Source organism: Narcine bancroftii, chromosome 1, assembly GCF_036971445.1.
Source record: "Narcine bancroftii isolate sNarBan1 chromosome 1, sNarBan1.hap1, whole genome shotgun sequence".
Classification (NCBI taxonomy): Eukaryota; Metazoa; Chordata; class Chondrichthyes; order Torpediniformes; family Narcinidae; genus Narcine; species Narcine bancroftii.
The window spans coordinates 321,270,071-321,292,957 of NC_091469.1; the positions used below are offsets into that span (position 1 = coordinate 321,270,071).

Consider the following 22,887-nt stretch of genomic DNA (forward strand, 5'->3'; position numbering starts at 1 on the left):
AATCAGAATTCATTCACCTTCCACATTATTTATTATTGAATATTTATATTTTTCTCTATTACACTATTACATTTCTCTCTTTTGTTGACATATCTGTTCTCGAGTGCAGTTTTTTTTTGCACTATCGATAAGTAGAAATTCTGCCTGGCCAGCAGGAAAAAGAACCTCAGGGCTGTATGGTGATCTCATGTATGTACTCTGATAATACATCTGAACTTTGATATACCACGGATCAATGAACAGTAATAGAAGCAGGAATCTTAGCTGTTCTTCTATTCCCAGTCCCAAAAAAGGCAATCATTTTTACACCTTAAATCTTCAAGGAGTTGGAGATGAGGCAAACCTTCTGCTGCTGGCTTTCTGCACACCTCCCATAGTTTAACATAAACCTCCTGTTTGGCTTCAAGTATGACTGAAGATAGCACTGATTACTAAATGAATGCTAGCAGATTATTCAAGCATTCTTTTATATATCCTGTATCATTGCTTTGTCTTTTCCATCAAGAGTACCGCTTCACTGTCTGGTTCTGTTCAGGACTGTAAACCATTGTAGCGTTCAAATTGAATTTGGCATGACTTTGGAGGTATTCCCTGTAATTTTATTTCCCCCAAATTAGGAGTTTTAATAAGATTTAAAAAAAGTTTTGGTCATTGTATGGGTGCGGACATAGCTCGCGTAGGTTGGAAGTCGAGGACCACCTGTATACAAGTGAAAAGATTAAAATTTAAATTTAGAGATAGGCCGCAGAAACAGGGCCACAAGCCCGTGCCCCTCAAAACACTCTGTAGAGCTCGTCGAAAGAACCAAAGACTTGTTGATCCAAACCAAGGCTTTTATTAGCAAAAGACCGGAGCTCTTCACAGGTGGCCGACCAGTCCGGAATGATCTGACCTGGCTAGGGACACAACCCTTTAAGGCCCAGACAATAGGTGTGGCTTAGCTCTCAGCCAATCGCTGTAAGCACAGTCTAGATACAGTAACTATATACACTATGTACATTGGTGATAGATGTACTATCACATTCACCCCTTCTTGGAGAATTGACCCTGGGAAAATAAAAACGAGGGAGAGAATGAAAGGAAGGGGTAGGTCAAGGACTGTAGCGGTCAGGGGGTCTGATCATCCGGCGTGACCGCCGTGGTGCCGGGATTGGGGTCGCTGGAGTGGTGTCGCCAGCGGGCTCGTCGGGTGCGACTGCTCCGTCGCTCAATTCCCCAGTCGTGTTGTCGGCAGGGTGGCCCAGGTCATTGGGGTGCTGTTGGTCCTTCTGTTGCGGCACGGGGCCTGGAGAATAAGGAGTTGGGGGGTTTGCTGGGTCTACCGCGTCCTGAGCTAGGTCCCGCACCGAAACAGTGTCCTCCCGCCCGTCTGGGAACTCAACGTAGGCGTAATGTGGGTTTGCGTGGAGTAGAGTCACTCGGTCGACAAAGGGGTCGTTCTTTGAGTGCCGGACGTGGCGTCGCAAAAGGACGGAGCCCGGGATGGTGAGCCATGCCGGTACAGTGGTTCCTGATTCGGATTTCCTCGGGAAAAGGAACATCCTTTCGTGGGGGGTGGCATTTGTTGCAGTACATAGAAGGGAGTGGATGGAGTGTAAGGCACTAGTGAGAACCTCCTGCCAGTGAGAGGTGGGGAGACCTTTAGACCAGAGAGCCAGTGTAACCGCTCTCCATATGGTGGCATTCTCCCTCTCGACCTGGCCGTTACCGCGTGGGTCATAGCTCGTGGTCCTGCTTGAAGCAATACCACACTCCAGAAGGTACTGTCGCAGCTCTGCACTCATGAATGAGGACCCCCTATCACTGTGGATGGAATTGGGGTACCCGAAGATGGTGAAAATACTGTGAAGGGCCTGTATCACTGAAGTGGCAGTGGTGTCTGGGCAGGCCACAGCGAATGGGAAGCGGGAATACTCGTCGATGGCTGTAAGGATGTAGGTATTACGGTTGGTCGACGGTAGCGGCCCCTTAAAGTCTACGCTAAGACGCTCGAAGGGGCGGGTGGCTTTGATAACGTGGGAGTTATCCGGACGGAAGAAGTGGGGCTTGCATTCAGCGCACGCCGAACAGGCTCGGGTCATGGAGCGGATCTCCTCGACTGTGTAGGGTAAGTTGCGCGCCTTGACAAAGTGAGCAAACCTAGTGACCCCTGGATGACAGAGCGCCTCATGGAGCTTCCGTAGTCTGTCCATCTGTATGCTGGCGCACGTCCCCCTGGAGAGCACGTCAGGCGGGTCGTTGAGCTTACCAGGCCGGTACAGGATGTCATAGTTAAAGGTGGAGAGTTCGATTCTCCATCTGGCGATTTTGTTGTTTTTTATCTTACCACGCTGGGTGTTGCTGAACATGAAGGAGACCGCGCGTTGATCAGTCAACAGTGTAAGGCGCCTCCCAGCGAGGTAATGTCTCCAACGACACACCGCTTCAACTATGGCCTGGGCCTCCTTCTCGATCGAGGAGTGTCTACTCTCCGGACCCTGGAGGGTTCTGGAGAAGAAGGCTACAGGCCGACCGGCCTGGTTCAAGGTGGCTGCCAGGGCGAAGTCGGATGCATCGCTCTCGACTTGAAACGGGACAGACTCATCGATCGCGTGCAGCATCACAGCAGCGATGTCGGATTTGATTCGATCGAAAGCCGCTGTGGCTTCGGTCGAGAGGGGAAAAGAGGTGGTCTTGATAAGAGGACGCGCCTTGTTGGCGTAGTGTGGAACCCATTGGGCGTAATACGAGAAAAGGCCCAGGCAACGTTTGAGAGCTTTCTGGGTATGTGGGGGGGGGGGGGTTAAGTCCATTAGGGGATGCATGCGGTCAGGATCTGGCATGACTATCCCGTTCTCCACCACACAACCTAGAATAGCGAGTCGTGTGGTCCGGAAGACACACTTGTCCAAATTGTAAGTCAGGTTTAGCCGACGGGTAGTTTGAAGAAATTTGTCTAAGTTGGCGTCGTGGTCCTGCACGTCGTGGCCGCAGATGGTGATATTGTCCAGATACGGGAAGGTAGCGGTTAGCCCGTTCTGGTCCACCATCCTGTCCATTTCCCGCTGGAAGACCGCGACACCATTCGTGACCCCGAATGGTACCCTGAGAAATTGATATAGCCGCCCATTCGCTTCAAAGACCGTGAATGGTCGGTCCTCGCAGCGGATCGGGAGCTGGTGGTAGGCCGAACGTAGGTCAATAGTGGAGAAAATGCGGTATTGGGCGATCTGGTTCACCACATCCGTGATGCGTGGCAGGGGGTACGCATCCAGGAGCGTGAAGCGGTTAATGGTCTGGCTATAGTCGACCACCATCCGTAGTTTTTCCCCATTCTTGACAACCACCACCTGGGCTCTCCAGGGGTTTGAACTGGGTTCGATGATGCCCTCATCCAGCAATCTACGCACCTCACTCCTAATGAATTGCCTGTTTTCGTAACTATATTGCCGACTTTTGGTGGCCACAGGCTTCCAGCCAGGGGTGAGGTTTGCGAAGAGTGCTGGCGGGGCAATCTGGAGTGTGGAAAGGCCGCAGGATTGGCCCCGGGGCATGGGGGCGGGTTGCTCGGGTGCTTCGGGAGTGGGGCGATGGCAGACCGAGAGGGGGGCGTGGGGTCCCCCAAAGTGTAGGGACACCGTTTGGAACTGACACTGGAAGCCTAATCCCAGCAACACTGGGGCGCACAATTGGGGAAGGACGAATAATTTGAAGTGGGTGACCGTCACGCCCTGTACTTCCAGCGTGGCGATGCAATATCCCTTTATCCCAGTCGAGTGCGACTTCGTCGCTAATCAGATCCTCTGGGTAGTGGGGATAATGTCAAGTCCCCAACGGAGGGCCAGATCTGGCTGGATGAAACTGTCAGTTGACCCAGAGTCAAATAAGCAATTGGTGTAGTGTCCATGCACTTTAATCAGTTCCATTGCTCTGGTGAGGGGATGAGAGCATTGCTGGTTTAATGTTATTGAAGCAGTTGATAGGGGAGTTTTGCGCGATGATGTCACGCAACGGGATGATGTCACACAACGGGATGACGTAGTCAACGCTCGAGGAGCAGGTTGGAGGACCTCCCGGAAGTGCTGTTGTGGCGGCGTTGGGGGGTGAATGGTAAGTAGTGGGGTTTGTAGTTGCTCGCGATTGGCGGTGGGTAGGTCGTTGGTCGCGGCGGTCGGGCCCTGGCAGTCGTCAGCGATGGACGCTAGGGTGAGCACCTGGTTGGCCGCGGGGGTGGCTGTGGCGGCGGTAGCAGCGGCGGTAGCGTCGGCCCCGGGGGTGGCTGTGGCGGCGGCAGCAGCGGCGGTAGCGTCGGCCCCGGGGGTGGCTGTGGCGGCGGCAGCAGCGGCAGTAGCGTCGAGCGTTCCGCACGGGGGCGAGAGGCGGGCCAACACCATGGTTGCGAGGGTGGGTTGCCCCTTCCGGGTTCGGCGTCTCCGTGACGTCAGGCATTGCCGTACAGGGGAGCCCTCGCTTGAATGGGTTTGAATGGGATAGCGGTGATTGGGCTTCACACGAGGCACTGTGTTTGCTGGCGGCCATTTTAGACCTACAGACTGCAGCAAAGTGGCCGTTTTTAAGGCACTTCTGGCACCTGGCTTTTCTTGCTGGGCACTGGGACCTGCTGTGCTTGTCCTTCCCGCAGAAATAACATTTTGGGTTTGCACGGGGCAGTGTAGCAGCAGCCGACAGGCCGTCAGTATCTCGGGGGGTGGTAGGGTAGAAGGGCACTCTACTCACATCAGAACGAGGGGTCCAGTCCCTAGAGAGCTCGGTGGACTTTAAGGCTGCATCCTCCATTGTGATTGCAATCCGGGCCACGTCCTCTAGTTTTTATACCCCTTGTTCGAGCAAGCGCAGCCTCACTTCATTCAATCTGAGCCCGGCCACATAGGCATCCCGGACGAGATCATTTGTGATCTCGGCAGCAGTTTTGTCCACACAGTTACAGTCCTTGCCCAATGCCTTTAATACTTGTAAATATGCCCTGCTGGACTCACCGGGCTGTTGCTTCTTCGACGCAAGCACGAGCCGGGCATGAACTCTGTTCACCGGTTGATCATACTGTCCTTTCAGTACCTTTATGGCTGCGGTGTAAGTGGTCTCATCCTGGATGTTCTCGTAGACTCTCAAGGACACCATAGACAGCAATGCTGTTAGACGCTGGTTATCCTCCTCTACCTGAATGAATCTCAGGAAGTTTTCAAAGTTCAGCAGCCAGAAGTTAAAGGCTTTGAAGGCTGTAGCTGACTGTGGGTCGATATCAAGTTTTTCTGGCCGAGTTAAACGCTCCATCCCTTTCAAAAAAAATTCTTTTGCTAATAAAATTGTAGAGCTCGTCGAAAGAATCAAAGACTTGTTGATCCAAACCAAGGCTTTTATTAGCAAAAGACCAGAGTTCTTCACAGGTGGCCGACCAGTCCAGAATGATCCGACCTGGCTAGGGACACAACCCTTTAAGGCCCAGACAATAGGTGTGGCTTAGCTCTCAGCCAATCGCTGTAAGCACAGTCTAGATACAGTAACTATATACACTATGTACATTGGTGATAGATGTACTATCACACACTCCAATTAACCTGCAATCCCCAGATATTTTTGAAGGGCGGAAGGAACCTGGAGTACCTGAAGGAAACCCACACAGACACGTGGAGAACATACAAACTCCTTACAAACAGCACAGCATTCGAACTTGGGCCGCTGACGCTGTGGATAGTGTTGTGCTAACTGTGATGTTAACCATGCTGCCCCCAATTAACGATCATTCCCATGTTCAACATCCTCCACGGTTCAACCTCAACCTGAACTCCTTCAATACCAAACCTGCCAAATACTCACCATTCCTTACACCATAACTTCTTCACCCATTTCCTTTATCCTACTGACAGCCATGCCTTTAGCTAACTCAGCTCTGCAATTCACCTACCAAATCTCTCCGTTTGCCCACATCTCTCTCCAACATTCCTTGAAGAAGTCATTGGTGCTACTGAGAGGCTGGTCATGGCCAGAATTATCACGTACCTAAGTAAAGATCTGGACCCACTGCAATTTGCCTAAAACTCCACGACCGATGCAATATCGCTGGCTCTCCACTCAGCTCTGGATCACCTTGAAAACAACAACTGATACATACATCTGCTCTTCATCGACTACAGCTCGATCTTCAATACCTTTATTCCCTTAGTACTGGCCAAGAAGCTACAAGCTCTAGGCCTCGCTACCCCACTCTGCAACTGGATCTTTAACTTTCTCATCGGAAGACCACAGTCAGTACAAATTGGAAAAAATGTCTTCTCATTTCTGATCAACAACACAGGCGCACCCCAAGGATACGTGCTTAGCCTACTGCTCTACTCATTATCCACCCATGACTGTGTAGCCAGGCACAAATCCAATGCTATTTATAAGTTTGCTGATGACACCACAGTTGTCGGCAGAATCACAAACAGCAATGAGGAAGCGTCCAGGAGGGAGATGAATCAGCTCGTTGAATGGTGTAATGACAACAACCTTGGGCTCAAAGTCAACAAAACCAAGGAGATGATTGTGGACTTCAGGAGGAAGTCAGGGGAACATGACCCAGTCCTCATTGAGGGCTCAGTAGTGGAGAGGGTCAAGAACTTCAAATTCCTGGGTGTCAACATCTCCGAGGATTTGTCCTGAAGCAGATTCTTGGAGATGCGATCACAAAGAAGGCTCACCAGTGACTATACTTTGTGAGGTGTCTGAGGCGATTCGGTATGTCACCAAAAAACTCTCAAAACACTTCTACAGGTGTATCGTGGAGAGCATTCTGGCTGGTTGCATCACTGCCTGGTATGGAGATACAGGACAAGAACAAACTCCAGAGGGTTGTTAACTCGGCCTGCGACACGACAAGCATCAGACTTCACTCCATCGAGGACACCTACATGAGACGGTGTCTTGAAAAAAAGCCTCTGTCCTCAAAGACCCTCCACTGCCCAGGCCATGCCCTCTTCACTCTTTTACCATTATGGGAAAAAGGTACAGGAGCCTAACAAGGAGCACTCAGCGCCTTAAGGACAGCTTCTTTCCCGCTGCCATCAGATTCCTGACTGATCAATGAACCAAAGACACTGCCTGACTTTTCCTGCATGACTTTTTAATTTTTGATATTAATGTTGCCAGATGGTTATAATATGAATGTTTTCATTTGATGCTGCCGCAAAACACCGAATTTCATGATTTGTTCATGGCAATAAATCCTGATTCTGAGGAAATAAAAGCATCAATGACACTGTGGCTTATTTTTATCCAATGAAGCTGTTCTGAAGAGCCTCAAAAAAAGTCCAGCCCCAAAATGTTGACTGACCATTTCTTTCCATGGATGCTACAGGACCTACTGAGTTCTTCTAGCAGTTCATTGTTTTACACCTTTAAAGCATGCTTATCAACACTAATCCAATACAAAAACACATGGATTTGTACTACTTTTCATCTGTCAGTGTATTCTGGGGAATAATGATTCCAAGCTATTCAGAGACATGTAAGCCAGAACAGCCAGCCACTGACAAAAGTCTATAAGATGCGAGAGCAGAATTAGCCCTTTGAGTTTGCACCGTCATTTAATTGTGGCTGAATTACATTTCCCTCTCAGCCTCCATCTCCTGCCTTTGCGTGACACCCCAACTCATCATGAACCTCCACCTTAAATATTCCCAAATGACTTGACCTCCACAGATGTCTGTGGAACGTTTGGATTTCAGATTTATTGCCAGGATACACACATGACATTACATACAATGCCGAGATTCTTTTATCCTGCGGGCAAGGCAGAATTACCATTTATTGATAGCACAAAAACATTGTAAATATATAAACAAATAAATAAATGTAAACAACTGACCGCAATATAAAGAGAAAAAAAAAGACAATAAAGTGCACAAGTAAAAGTCCTTAAATGGGTCCATGAGTTTGTCGTTGAGGAGTCTGACGGTGGAGGGGTAGTGCTGGGTGGTGTGGATCCTTGATGATTGCTGCTGCTTTCCGATGGCAGCATTCCCTGTAGATGTTTTTGATAATGGAAGAGTTTTGCCTGTGATGTCCTGGGCTGTGTCCATTACCTTTTGCAGGGCTTTACTCTCAGGGGTATTGGTGTTCCCATCCAGACAATGATGCAACCAGTCAGTACACTTTCCACCACACCTCTGTAGAAATTTGCCAGGGTTTCTGGTGTCGTACCAAACCTCTGCAAAGCCCTGAGGAATTAGAGGCGCTGATGCACTTTCTGCACAATGACATTGATGTGTACTCTGAAATAGTGACTTCCAGGAATTTAAATTTGCTCACGCTGTCCGCCTCCAATCCCCCAATCACTGGCTTTCCCTTCCTTGGTTTTGGTGACATTGAGTGCGAGGTTGTTGTTGGTGCACCATTCAGCCTAGTTTTCAGCCTTCCTCCTGAACGCTGACTCATCGCCCATTCGTTACAACCAACTACTGTAATATCATCAGCACATTTTAGATGGTGTGATTGTTGTCCCCAGTGACACAGTCAAATGTGAAAACAAGTAGTGCAAGGGGCTAAGATCACAGCCCTGTGGTGCTCCGGTACTGGTGGACATTGTGGAGGAGTTGTTCTTACCAGTCTTCACTGAGTTTGGTCTGGAGGTGAGAAAATCCATGATCCAATAACACACTGGGGAGTCGAGTCCCAGGTCTCAGTGGCTACACATTCTACAGAATCACAAAGCGTTGGCATAAGAATTTCCTTCACATCTCATTTGGGAAGAGACTTCCGTCTCGTCAGAGGCAGCAGCTCTCCCGTGATTGGAAACATCCTCTCCACGTCCACTCCAACTACCCTTTGCAATCTTTAACAGGTTTCAATAAGATCTCCTTCATCCTCAAATTCCAGCGAGCACAGGCCCAGAGCCATTTAAAGCAGCTCCTATATCAATCCTTTCGTCCCCAGGATCATTCCCCTAAATCCTCTGGACCCTCTGCAACAGAAGATGCAAAGTCTAAATGTAAACACTGGGTGGCCTCTATGAATATATATGTCTGCAAATGTCTACAAGTTCTGTGAATATATATGCCTGCAAATCTCTGCAAGTAGAGATGCTGCTACGGCCCTTGAAAAGGGAACTAAATATTTTCTGGGCAGTTGGAGGAAAATTTACAGTCTCAGACTGCTAAACGCTTACAGTAAGGTTTTGGTTAGATTGCACTGCAAGCGTGGAACATTTTATCTGTAAGTGCATCCTTGCTTCAGTAATTGTACAGCCCTTCCATCATTTCTTTCCAATTACTTTTCTGCCATCCTTATTTTAAATATTCTCAAATATCTGCCCACGCAGATGTGGATAAACGATATTAATCAAACCAACAACAATCCAGCTACAAAGATATTAGTTCACTCTTTGCAAGCCACAGCAAACTTTCCAACCTTGCATTGCCTTACACTTCCTCAAGGCCCACCTCACTGCTGCACCCAAATGGAAAGACTTTGCAACTTTGCCTAAAGTGTGGGGGGGGGGGGGGGGGGGGGAGGGGTGATGGACTTGTGTGCTATCTAACTGTGATAGTACGGATTCTATCACCAAAGTGTATATGTACATATATACAGATGGTAGTGTAGGATGACTGTGATTGGCTGAGAGTGTAGCCACACCTACTGGCAGGTCTTAAAGGATTGCTCCTAGCCAGACCAGGTCATTCTGGACTGATCGACCTACTTGTGATATGCTCCAGTCTTTTAGTTAATAAAAGCCTTGGTTTGGATCAACAAGTCTTTGGTTCTTTCGACGCGCATTACAATAACGCTCCTCATATGGTTCATGTCGACACTTATGTGGAGCAAGCTCTGATTGTAAACCTGCCGGCGTGCACTTGAACAGGCAACCAATTGCACTGACCCATTCCGGTCTTACTGTTTGAAAAAGTGGTCAAGATTTGGAAATGTTACTGAACTGTCAGTCAGAAACATTCACAAATGAATTGTTCATTTATTAAGGTTAAAAAAGAAACAGAGCACTTAAATAATTAACAAGACAACTGCAAAAACAAATAACACTGACAACAAATATTTAATTTAAAATTTTTTTTAGATGATGCAGCACGGTAACGGGCCATTTCGGCACACAAGTCGGCACCTCCCACTCACACCCAATTAACCTACAGCCCCTGGTACATTTTTTGAAGGGTGAGAGGAAACTGGAGCCCCCGAGGAAATCTCACTCTGACACAGGGAGAACGTACAAACTCCTTACCAATAGTGCGGGATTCAAACCCCAGTCCAGATTGCTGGCTAAGCCATCCATGTCGCCCTCGGTTTCCTTCATGAAAAAAATGAAGATCATGATAGACAACTTCCAGCTGAACTCAAAGATCATTTTAGATTTGCTGTATCATGTAGAATGTTGGAGAAACATTAAATCAACTTTTACTGAATTTTGCATGTTTAATTGCACATTGCGTTAGTTCAGCTGACCTAAAAATGTTTTGTCGCTGATTTTCGTTTGCACTCAGCATCTGATGCCTCTCGAGTTAGTGTCCAACAATAGTCGGCCAACGTTGATGGATTCCATTTGCCTTGATACAACTTTTACATGGTTGCAATGTCCTGGTGAAACTTTTCACCATGTTTGTCACTGACTGCACCAATATTAGCAGGGAAGAAGTCCAAGTGAGAATGCAGAAAATGAATTTTCAATGACATGTCACACTTCATGGCTTTATATGCTTAAAATACAGGTAGCCCCCAACTTATGATCGTGATCCTTTCTGACCGACCAGTCATATCTCAAAATGGACCTAAGTCGGAAGTATGTCAGCAAGGCACAGAGAAGTCATAAGTTGGTTAATTATCTTCATTTTCAATTCCAAATTGAGCATCTTCCTCAGCTTCTTGCCAGATCTATCAGCAGGGGATGGGTTTTTCTCTTGCTCGACATCTTCTTTGGCGAGCTTACCAAATGTCAACTGAGAGACTGTCGCTATCGTACGTACACGCAGACATTATTTATAAAAAAGAACTTGGTCCCAAATATGGATGGTCGCATAGGTCATAAGTCGGGGACTACTTGTAGTCTTAAAATATGAAAGGAAATCACAAAAGTAGGTTACATTTAAAATACAGTACACGATAAGAAATTTGAAGATGATTTTGGAGTGGGGTGGTTAGCGCGTACGCCTTTACAGAGCCAGCGATTGGGACCGGGGTTTGAATCCCACGCTGTCTGTAAAGAGTTTGTACAAACTCACCGTGTCTGCGTGGGGTTTCCCCAGGAGCTCTGGTTTCCTCCCAACATTCCTCCCGGGGGTTGCAGGTTAATTGGGTGTAAATCGGGTGGCACAGGCTTGTGGGCCAAAATGACCTGTTCTCGTGCTGTATGCCTAAAACATATTTGTGATCAGCAGCCCATGCGTCCAAAAGTGTTCAGGAAGCAAAATCTTCATTGTCCAGTGTGTTGAAACGATGCAAATTCCCTTATATTTATCTTACATTCTTGCGGCTGTAAAATCACCAAGTAAAGTGATTGGGTTCATGGATCCCATGCTAGATTTAGTTAATGAAAGATCCAAAAGAATATCTATCTGCCTTTAAAGGCCAGCAGCAGAGGTTTGTGACTGAAGTCTGTCGGCAAAATAGAGTCTTCCACATTTGAATGTAGCTGGCCTGCCAGTAATTTCCAATTGGATTCAACCCTTACATTAAATTTTTAAATTTAGACATACAGCACAGTAACAGGCCCTTTCAGCTCACGAGTCTGTGCTGCTAAATTTATACCTGATTACATCTGTCTGCATGAGTGCCACTCCAATAGTACTCAAGGCACTCAAAACCAAAGCCACCTGCTTGTTTGACACCCAACCACCACCTGAACCATTCATTCCCTTCACTACAGGTGCCTACTGGTTGCAGTGTATATTACTGGTGCTGCCAGAGGAGCTGGGTGGAATATGGCATGTTTACTACATTTAAAAAGCATGTAGACAGACATTTCAAAAGGCAAAGCAAAGTAGGAATAGGGTCCTCGTGAAGGCATGGGCAAAGTAGATGGGCAAAAAGGTCAGAATGGAGTCAGTCGGCAGAAGGGGTCTTTGTTGTGTTGCTCTTTAACATAGAACAAAGAATATTACACCACAGTTCAGGCCCTTCAGCCCATGATGTTGTGCCGACCTGTATATACTTAAAAGAGAAAACCTTCCCACCTCATAACCCTCTAATTTTCATTCATCTATATGCCTGTCCAAGGAACTCTTAAATTCTCACTGTTCCAGCCTCCACCACCACCCCCCGTCAAGGAATTCCAGATTCCCTGTGTAAAAAAAACCTACCCCTGATGTCTGATCACATCAATGCCTCCCCTAAGTTTTCCTCCCTTCACTTTGTACAGACATCCTCTGGTGTTTGCTACTCCCACCCTGGGAAAAGAAACATGCACTGGCTGTCTACCTTATCCATGCCTCTCATGATCTTGTCGACCTCTATTAAGTCATCCTTCTTCGCTCCAAAGAGAAAAACACTAGCTCTGATAACCTTGCCTCATATTTTCCAAATCAGGCAACATCCTGATAAATCTCCTTTCCATGGCTTCCACATCCTTTCGATAAAGAGGTGACCAGACCTTTCTCTGACTGTAAGGGGCACTGGGCAATACTTTGTGATTCTTTGTCTTTGCAGCAGATTAAAAGATATTTTGTGTAATGTTACATTTTCTGTTTTATTGCATGACAATAAAAGAATCTTGAATGACCCTATCAATGAAATTTACATTGTAATTAATGACTTAGGCTGCATAGCTGGCACCTGTGCCAAACACACAACTTAAACCACGACCAAAGAGTAGGTTTCAAGCAAATGAAATCAGCCCTCTGGTTCCTCTCTCAGGTTGCACATTCTCCCGACTTGGAAATATATTGTCATTCTTTTATCAATGCTGAGTGTACGTCCAGAAACTCCTTACCTGGGAACACTTGGGCAGAGCTGGATTTCAGCTCTTCATGAGGAGATACTTCAAAAAGTCGGAATCTTCAGTGATTGCAGCTTCCACTTCCAATGGTAAATATTTGTACTTTCTTTTAAATGTCCATGGTTCAAGTCCTATGGCAAAACCTGAGGATGTAATCTAGGCCATTTCATCACAGCTGTTGTGAAAGGAGTGCCGTATTTTCACTTATAGAGCATGCACACACATATGATGCACAGAACATCATAAATTGTGTCAAAATATTTTTGAATAACGCACACACACATATAATGTATGGGTGTAGTAATCCAAATTCCGACTATCAAAATCAATTTGCATTTAAATGGGACATGAGACAAAGCACATACCAGTATCTGCCACAGTTAATCTTTTGCAATTAATACCCAATCAACTTCCCCCAGAGGTGTCAATCGCCCATAATATAGATGATATTCTACTGCAACATTAACAAGCTTTGGAGAGGAATCAATTAAATAGATCGAAGACAGGCTTCAGAGTTGAGCAGAATTTTAATTCTAATGTTGTCTTCAAATCAGAGGCACTTGATATGTTAATCTCCAGCCTCGGGGACAGGTCTGGATAATTAACATTGATAAGGTGCAGTGTCCCTGCCAGAATGTCCTGTTTATAAGAATACCATGACATTGAGTACAGAGAGATATTCCCAAGATCAAAATTTCCCATGCCCACTATAAATTGAACCCATTCTCTCATTGCTGCTATTATATTTTCATGCTCACTATAAATTGCCGGCAGCTATTAATTGTGCCTATTCTTCAGTGACATTATTATATTCCCATGTGCATGAATATTCCACGGGTTCGACTCTCTTTCACATGCGCACTATTAATTTTGCATGTTCGTTCAACATGTAAAAATATTCTTGTATTGTGTGCATATGCAAATAAAGCATGGGAGGTACCTGGCTTATAAAATATGTGTATAATGTGCGCGTTATATGCATAAAAATACAGTACAGGGCACTGCACTGCTGGTGGTAAACTCTTCAGATGACATTTAATCTGCCAGCAGATTTGCATTTTCAAGTAGAGATAAAGGATCTGGTTGTATTATGTGAGGTGCAGGAGAGTACGAGCCATGTGTCAAGCCAACATTTATTTTGCCATTCCATTCTGATGACTGCAGGTCTTTCTTGTTTTCATCCTGGTTGGCGCATTCCTATCAATACAACACTTGGAGAAAAAGTGCTGAAGTCGTCTGCAATGAGCTTTCAGTTCTGCCAAGGAGAATGCAAAATAAATTCTTCAAAATTTTAGTATGAGTGATGCGGACGAGAAATAGACTGCAGCATTTCAAAGCACTCATTTAAAAATTTCAACTGCACAACCTAAAAAGGCGAAAGCTCACTCAGTTAATTTATTTAATTTTTCCAACTCCATTAAGAATGAATCACAGGCTGAGCCAAAACTTGCAAACAGCATCTGAAATATTTGGTCTAGTGATGCATGGCCTTTACAAGGGGCATTTCCGACTAATTTGCTCACATCATCATGTATTGACCACAAAACAATGAAAAGAAATGAGAACAAAAGTGAACAAGATGTGTTATTTTATCCATTCTTTCAATCCATTTTCCTTTCAAATGCAAAGGGTTGATTGAGTTGAGTGCTCTGAATCCAAAATATTTTTACTGTGGATCAAAGTGAGACTAAGTGCCTAGTAAGCAACAAAGGAGATTGATGAGAACATAAATGAATATTGTTATTTCACAATTTCACAAGTAGTGATGAGAAACCTATCCCTGATGTTGACGTCTGATCACATCAATGTCTCCCCTAAACCTTCCTCCCTTCACTTTGTACAGACATCCTCTGGTGTTTGCTACTCCCACCCTGGGAAAAGAAACATGCACTGGCTGTCTACCTTATCCATGCCTCTCATGATCTTTTCGACCTCTATTAAGTCATCCTTCTTCGCTCCAAAGAGAAAAACACTAGCTCTGATAACCTTGCCTCATATTTTCCAAATCAGGCAACATCCTGTTAAATCTCCTCTGCGCCCTTTCCATGGCTTCCACATCCTTTCGATAAAGAGGTGACCAGAACTTTCCCTGACTGTAAGGGGCATTGGGCAATGCTTTGTGATTCTTTGTCTTTGCAGCAGATTAAAGGAAATTTTGTGTAATGTTACATTTTTCGTTTTATTACATGACAATAAAAGAATCTTGAATGACCCTATCAATGAAATTTACATTGTAATTAATGACTTAGGCTGCACAGATGGCACCTGTCAAACACACAACTTAAACCACGACCAAAGAGTGGGTTTCAAGCAAATGTTCCTGTGATCTGTCAATTTAATTTGCCCCAAATCAGGCACACCTGCTAAGTCAAAGGGGAACCTGACCTAACATTAAGGGGAACCACACATGTGATTTTAACTGTAAATCATCCCATTTCAGCACCATCTGACAGGAGATCCAAGTATAATCAGGGTGAACTTCTTCCATGGCCTCATGTTCTATCCCACTATAGGCCCACTGGCATCCCAGTTAATTGGCTGTGTAGTGTCCCATGATAGGAAGCCCTTTGTGTCAATTCCACTGGGCCACCCTTAACTGTGACTCTAAATGCATTTCCACTGAACACACTTGTCCCCGGGGATCGGAGGGTTCTACCTTCAACTGGAAACAGGTGACTTTCTGTTGTCCCTTTTCCACTAGTTTTATCAGCCACGCCGGCATCACCAAATGCTGGGGATATGAGTAGGGGTAGAGGAGATTAATTCCCAGCGTGAAATGACATCATTTTACTCCAGTGTTTGGACAGTGTTCCTTTTCCACTGGACCCTGTCCCAGTAAGTTCCCAATTAATTCCTGGGACAGGGTGCCAGTGGAAAAGGGCTTAATGAGGAGGAACAACACCTGATTTTCCATCTGGGCACCCTCCAGTCGGATGACATCAATGTTGACTTCTCTGGTTTCTGCTAACCTGCTCTCCTTACCCCCCTCCCTTCCCTTCCCCCATCTTCTTTCCCCTCAACTCTCCACCACCTTCCCTCCTCCTCCCCCTGCTTGCAGCTTCACCCTTCGCCCTCCCTCCCTTCTCCTGCCTTTGTGACCGTGCTCCTCCTCCCTGCCTTTCCTTCCCCCCCCATCTTTATATTTGGACACCTGCCGATGTTTTTCCATACTCTTTAGTCTAAACTGCCTCTCTCGTGCTTCTCATAAAGACGTATCACTTCATAATTTTTCTATTTAATTTAATTTGTCACCTACCGAATCACTTCTACCTTTGCAGGTCCATTGTGATCATCGATGGTTAGACAACAATCAAGTGCTAGAGGAATTGGGCAGGTTTTGCAGCACCTGTGTTTCTAGCCATGGGTACAGCATGATCCTGAGTTCCTCCAGCATCACATTGACTCAAGCATCTGGATTGGCTGTGCTTCTCTACCGTCAATGATTACTTCAGTGTCTCATCTGCAGTTCTAAATAGGTGCCAATGTTAATCGCTGATGTGAATCCTCGAGGGGCACCACTTCACAAGTTCTGCCAACCTGAAGAGTACCAATTCATAATCTCTATCTTCTTTTCCTGTCAATTTAATATCCATGCAGTCACTTCTCCACTTATTCCAACAGGTTTCAAATCCACAAAGATTTTGGCCAGTAATAATATCTAAGAAAGATTGGATACCTAGATTTAACCAAAAATGATAACCGCTTTCTTGAACTGAAGGTGAAAAAAAAAGAAGGAATTACCTAAAATAAGTCCCAAAATGTTTCTTAAATTGAAAACAGATTCTCAACGTATGTTTAACAATAAAATTATCAGTTAATTTAGAAGCCAAAAAAGGAAGAGGAGCTCCAAGTATCGAAAGAAGAAATTTTTTTTTTGGTAGATTTAATTTCAAAATTCATTCAACTTGAAGCAACTAAATTGACCTTGTGATGAATTCAAAAAGTCATGTATCTGATATTAGGTACCCAATCAAATCTGAAGTTAGTAGTTAATCTAAAGATAATGCCAATCCTCTGTTCTCTTTAATATTTTGAAGGAAGATTTTCCTAAGGCAGAGGCATTTATTTTTCCATATAAAGGAAGATATGATAGAATTCAATGAATCAAAAAGGGATTTGGGAACAAACACGGGTACAGCTTCAAAAATATATCAACATTTAGGAAGAATATTCAATCTTGCTTCTTTTGAACAATTATGTACCAAATTTAAACATATTTTTTTTTAAATTCAAAATACCTAAATATCATTTTTTGGGGCTATTTACAGGTTATGAGCCTTTTGAATTCTTTAATTTTGAAGCTCCTTTGAACCCTAGAACCTAATATGATAGGGATGATTTATAATTTTCAATCTAAAGGGGTGGTATTTGGCCTTTATGAATTACTTCCAAATTTTAGGTATAGTTCCCAGGACAGAATTGAAAAAAACTATGAGAACAAGATTTTCAACAGCCATTTTCTGAAACTACATGAGACCCTATCCTGAACCAAATGCATTCATCTTCTCTTTGTGCTGGACACTCATTATTACAGTTTAAGGTCATACACCGGGCCCACTATTCCACAGTCTAATTGGCTAAATTCTATTCTAATCTCTCTTCTAAATGTCATAAATATACAACTGAAGAAGATCCACTGTTACATATGTTCTTCTCTTCACAATTTTTGGGAAGGTATATTTCATACCTTGTGTTTGTTCTTAACATTAATTTGACTCCAAATCCTTTTCTCGCTCTCTGTGGAATATGTGGGGGAGCCATGTGGTTTAATTCTGACTGCTTCACAATCCCACATAGTTGCCCTTGCCTCCCTTATCGCTAGAAGGGCCATTTTAATGAGATGGAAAGATGCTGTCCCGCCCACTCGCACTCAGTGGTCATCCGATCTCATGGCATGTCTGACTTTGGAAAAATATTAGATGTTCCACTACTGAAATGAACCTGAACTTTGTTTCTTTATGGGGTTCTTTTCTTAATTACTTTCAAAATTTGTAAGATTAACTAGTTTTTAGTTTTTGAAACTTCCTTTTCCTTATTATTAGTAGTGGACTGTTTGTGTTAGTCAGTCGCCTCCAAAGGGAGGGGATTGAATTATATATTTAGTTCAGTGGTTTTATTTTATCTTTCTTTTTTAATGTAATATAGGTCTCAGTGGGCATACTTTGAGATTACCAAAGCAATTACGTTCTGAAACTTTACTTATGGGAGGTGGTAAAAAGAAATTTATTTCTGAAATGTAGAAACTGTTACAAAGTAAAATGCCTAAATTAGATATTCATAAATCGAGAACGAAATTGGAAAAGGATTTGGGAATTATAATTGACTATGATGATTGGAGATCTATTTGTAAGGTTCGTATGTCTAAGATTATTAATGTTCAATATAGATTAGTTCATTACAATTTAACTCCTCAGAAATTAAAGAAATATAATTTGTTCTTTAGATTTATGTTATAGATGTTTTAAAGTTGGTTATTTTTTACATTTAACTTGGTTATGCGATAAGGAGATGGCTTAAGGAATTTTTAGAGAAATTTTTAAAGATTCAATTACCATGGCTTTTATTAGATAATGTGAAAAGGTTAAGTTTGATTTTGAGGTTGACCAAATACCAAATTGCATTTTTAAGATTGGTGATGGAGGTAGTGAGGAAATGTATAGTCATTACTTGGAAAAACGAGATTGATTTGGGTTTGCAGAGGTGGCATCTGGAATTGAGGACACGTATTCCTTTGGAAAAAAATAACGTATTATTTATGTGATAACTATCCTTTTTTCCCTAAAGTATGGAGCCCCTATTTAAATTGAATTATGTCCCTTTATTAAAAAGGATTAAAATGGATTTGATTAAATGGAAAGATGTGCCGTTAACATTAATTGGTCGAGTGAATTGTGTTAAAATGAATATTTTTCCTCGAATTCAGTATTTGTTTCAGTCTATACCATGTTTACTTTCAAAGAGTTTTTTTCAAGGCCTGAATAGGGCACTGCGGGAGTTTTTATGGAAAAGAAAATTAGCCTGAGTAACTTTACATAAACTTACATGGAAATATGCTTTAGGGGGATTGCAGTTACCTCACTTTCAAAATTATTATGATGCAGCTCAGTTGAAATTTGTTAGTAGATTGATGGATGTGGAACAACCTCCGAGTTGGGCAAAGGTGGAAATGGCTTGTATATCTGAAGTTGAGCTACATCAGTTTATATTTAAATGGAATGTGGATTTATTTCGGGAATGTAATATGCCAGTATTAAAACATTTGTTAAGGATATGGGTTAAAAGAAACAGGGTTTTAGGATCAAAGGGTAAATTACCAATTCAAACCTCATTATACCATAACCAGCTTATTCCTTTTTCAATGTTAAATAATCATTTAAAGAGATGGAATTCTCAGGGCATAAAGATAATTCAGGACTGTTTTGAAGAAGGCCAATTTATTTCTTTTATTCAATTGAGGGAGAAATTTTATATATCTGTAAATTCTCTGTTTGTGTATTATCAAGTCAGAGCTTTGATAAAAGAAAATTATGGTAAAGAGATGAATTTACCCATGTTGACAAAATTTGAGTCTTTTATTTCTTCTGTACCTAAGAAAGGTTATATTTCAGATATGTACCAATTATTACAGGATAGTATGGATAAACCGGAATGGGAAAAATCTAGGTTTAATGGGAAAGTGATTTAATCTATATTTTTTCAGAATATAATTGGGAGGTTATGTGTTCTGATAGTGCAACAAAAGTGATGAATGTATGTTATGGAATGGTTAATTATAATTTTTTACATCAGTTATATTTGACTTCTGAGAAATTGAAAAAATATGGATTTAGTAATTCGGATTCTTGTTTTAGATGTGGACTATATACTGGATCTGTTTCACATGCTGTTTAAAAGTACAGCCATTTTGGGATGGAATTAGGTTGGTTTTGGAAAAATTATTTAAGATTAAATTGCCATTAGACCCATCAATCTTTTTGTTGAGATATATGGTTTCTTTGAAAGGACTAGGGTAGGATAAATTTCAAATTGCATTTGTACGTCTAATGTTATCTGAAGCACGAAAATGTGTCACTAGTACTTGTGGAAGGATAATGTGGAGGTTAATATAACACGCTGGGATAATGAGTTGAGAAATTGTATTATTATGGAAAAAATTACATGTAATTTACATGATAATTATTTGTTTTTTGTTAAAATGTGGTCTTCTTATTTGGAGTATATGAACTTAGAAATACTTTGAAATATTCTTTATAAGCACTGTATTATCTTTATATTTGGCTCCACTTAAGGGAGGTGGCTGAAGGGGAGGGAGGGTGGGTGGGATTTTTGTTTTTTTGGGGGATTTTTTGTTTCTTTCATATATATATATATATACAAAAAAATTGTTTTTTCTGTTATGTTTGATTGTAAATTGTCTTAATAAATTTTTTAAAAAAGTATGGAGCCCCTATTTGGACACTATGGGTTTAAAATGTTGAATTCTCTGAAGCTCATCGTGGTGGTGTTGCTTTGATCCACGGTGGTTTACTGTATTTTTGATGTTAAACCTCCATTTTCTTTCTTTGGAGTCTTTGGGGGTGGGATGTGGGTGGGTATGGGGGGGGGGTTATACATTGTTGTGGTGAATCTACGTTGAGCTGTCAGTCTCTCACTGTGCTTAGCCCTGCTTTACTGACATTGGACATGTATTATCTCTACCACTTAAGACACTCTCCTTGGGTATAACTGTGATTGCACCCATTGTCTTTCATTATTGTACCATTAGTTTCTGCTAATAAAAGCCATGATTACTGTTTGACTACGCTGCTGTTGTCTACTTCATTAACTGGTACTTCAATTGTATATTTAAAATTTTAAATAAAGTATTAAAAATCGTAGGTCTCATGACTATTTATTGCTGAACGAGATTTGTTAATATTAAATTTTATTGTCATGTACCTATGGAACATTTATTTGATAAAACCAATAAAAATATTGAAAAAGAGATCCACGAAGATGATTCTGTAGAATTTCAATGAATTGTCTTATAAAGAAAGTGTAGGCAATGTAGACAGAGACTTTGCCATATCTTCGATAAACTGGCGAAATCCTGCTGAGGTTAGAATCCAGATGGTATAATTTTGGCTCAAAGATGTCAATGAAGTCATGCACTGCCAATTCGATACGAGATCACCTGGATCACAAGAACACCTTGTGGTTGACTGAGTAAGTTTGGGGCAGCATAGTTATCATAGCGGTTAGAACAATGCCAGTGACCTGGGTTGGAATCTGGCGCTGTCTGTAAGGAGTTTGTATGTTCTCCCTGTGCCTGTATGGGTTTCTTCCAGGTTCTCCGGTTTCCTCCTACTCTTCAAAACATACAGGGAGTGAATGTTAATTGGGATATCTGGGTGGCATAAGGTCAGAGATGGAAGGACATTTAAAGTTCAACTCGGCGGTCAACAGCATCCGACCAGGGAAACCTCTAGTCAAACATGGGGATCTGGGACTCTGTTCATCCCTCTACAACTGGATCCTCAACTCCCTCATCAGGAAACCCCCCAAAAATTGCAGATTAGAAAAATCCTCACTGACCAGCAACACAGGGAAACCTCAAGGCCATGAGCTTAGTTCCCTACTCTAATCCTCAACACTCATGAATGGGTGGCCAAGTTCGGCTCTACCACAATCTATAAATTTGCTGGCAACACCACTGTGCTGACCAATCTGCCAACATATTCACAGATATCTTCAACATCTCACTCCGGCAGGATGTGGTACCCATCTGTTCCAACCAAGCGTCAGTGGTGGCTAAGAAGAGTGTGGTAACCTGCTTAAATGACTATCGACCAGTAGCACTTCATCAACAGTGATAAATTATTTTGAAAGGCTGGTGTTGAATCCTATCAGCTCCTGTCTGAGCGGCAACATGGATACATTCTATTTGCCTATTGTAGCAACAGGTCTACAGGGGATTCCATCTCACTAGTTCTGCACAAAGCCCTCGAACACCTGCACAGCAGAGATGCATACACCAGGATGCCCTTTATCGATTATAGTTCAGCATTTAACATGATGATCCCTTCAAACATTAGGGCTGTGTCCACTACCTTCTGTAGGGCTTTCTGCTCAAGGTTATTGGCAGCCCAATACCAAGCCATGATGCAACGGGTCAGCACACTTTCTACTACACATCTGTAGAGGTTTGCCAAGGTTTCCAACGACATATAGAACCTCCGCAAACTTCTGAGGAAGTAGAGGTGCTGATGCTGAGGAAGTAGAAGCATTCAATACTATCATCCCCTCAAACCTGATCAGCAGACCTGGGCCTCAATACCCCACCATGTAACTGGATCCTGGATTTCCTCACCTCCATAAAACAATCAGTGAGGATTGGTAAAGACATCTCTTCCACAATCCTCATCAGTACTGGAGCACTACAGGGCTGCGTTCTTAGCACCCTGCTCCACTCACTTTACACCTATGACTGTGTGGCTCAGTCCGACAATAACACCATCTACAAATTTACTGATGACACCATGGTAGTGGGTTCTATAAAAAGGCCCATGAGTCAGTGAAGAGGAGGGAGATTGAAAACTTCGCTGAATGGTGTGCAATCAACAAACTTGCATTCAATTATGGTTTTCAGACTCCAGGCACATGAAGGAATCTTGCCACTACACGGGACATCTAAAAAGGAACGAGCAGGGATTCTGAGTCAATTCCTGCCCCCCGATTTATCCTGCAGGATCTCTGCAACATTTTGGAGGAAGCCTGCAGTGTTATTCGTACTTGAAATATTTGTTGTCGGTCATCCACTCCACTGCATGTCCAAGCCCTGGGACTGTTGCTCTTAGGGATTTGCAGTCTAAGAAGGCGCCCACACAGGCAGTAATTATGTTAATTTTTTCTGTGATTTTCCCGACATTTCCGTCTAAAAACCATAAATGTCACCAAAACTAAGGAGTCCATTGTGAACTTAATGAAAGGAAAGC

The 22,887-nt window shown here is 43.3% G+C and overlaps 1 protein-coding gene across 12 annotated transcripts in view; it reads right to left on the bottom strand.

The window, feature by feature from the left end:
- Positions 1-22,887, bottom strand: part of ctnnd2b (catenin (cadherin-associated protein), delta 2b) — a 1,542,927-nt gene that overhangs the window by 1,144,759 nt on the left and 375,281 nt on the right. The window contains exons 1-2 of one of the 12 annotated variants that reach the window (XM_069907087.1): positions 12,908-12,930; positions 10,208-10,273 (exon numbers count right to left, since the gene is read on the bottom strand). The exons of the other annotated variants lie outside the window; for them this stretch is intronic. The gene's annotated coding sequence lies outside the window, so the exon portion shown is untranslated. Of the gene's footprint in view, positions 1-10,207; positions 10,274-12,907; positions 12,931-22,887 lie in introns of those variants that run through there. 12 annotated transcript variants of the gene reach the window in all.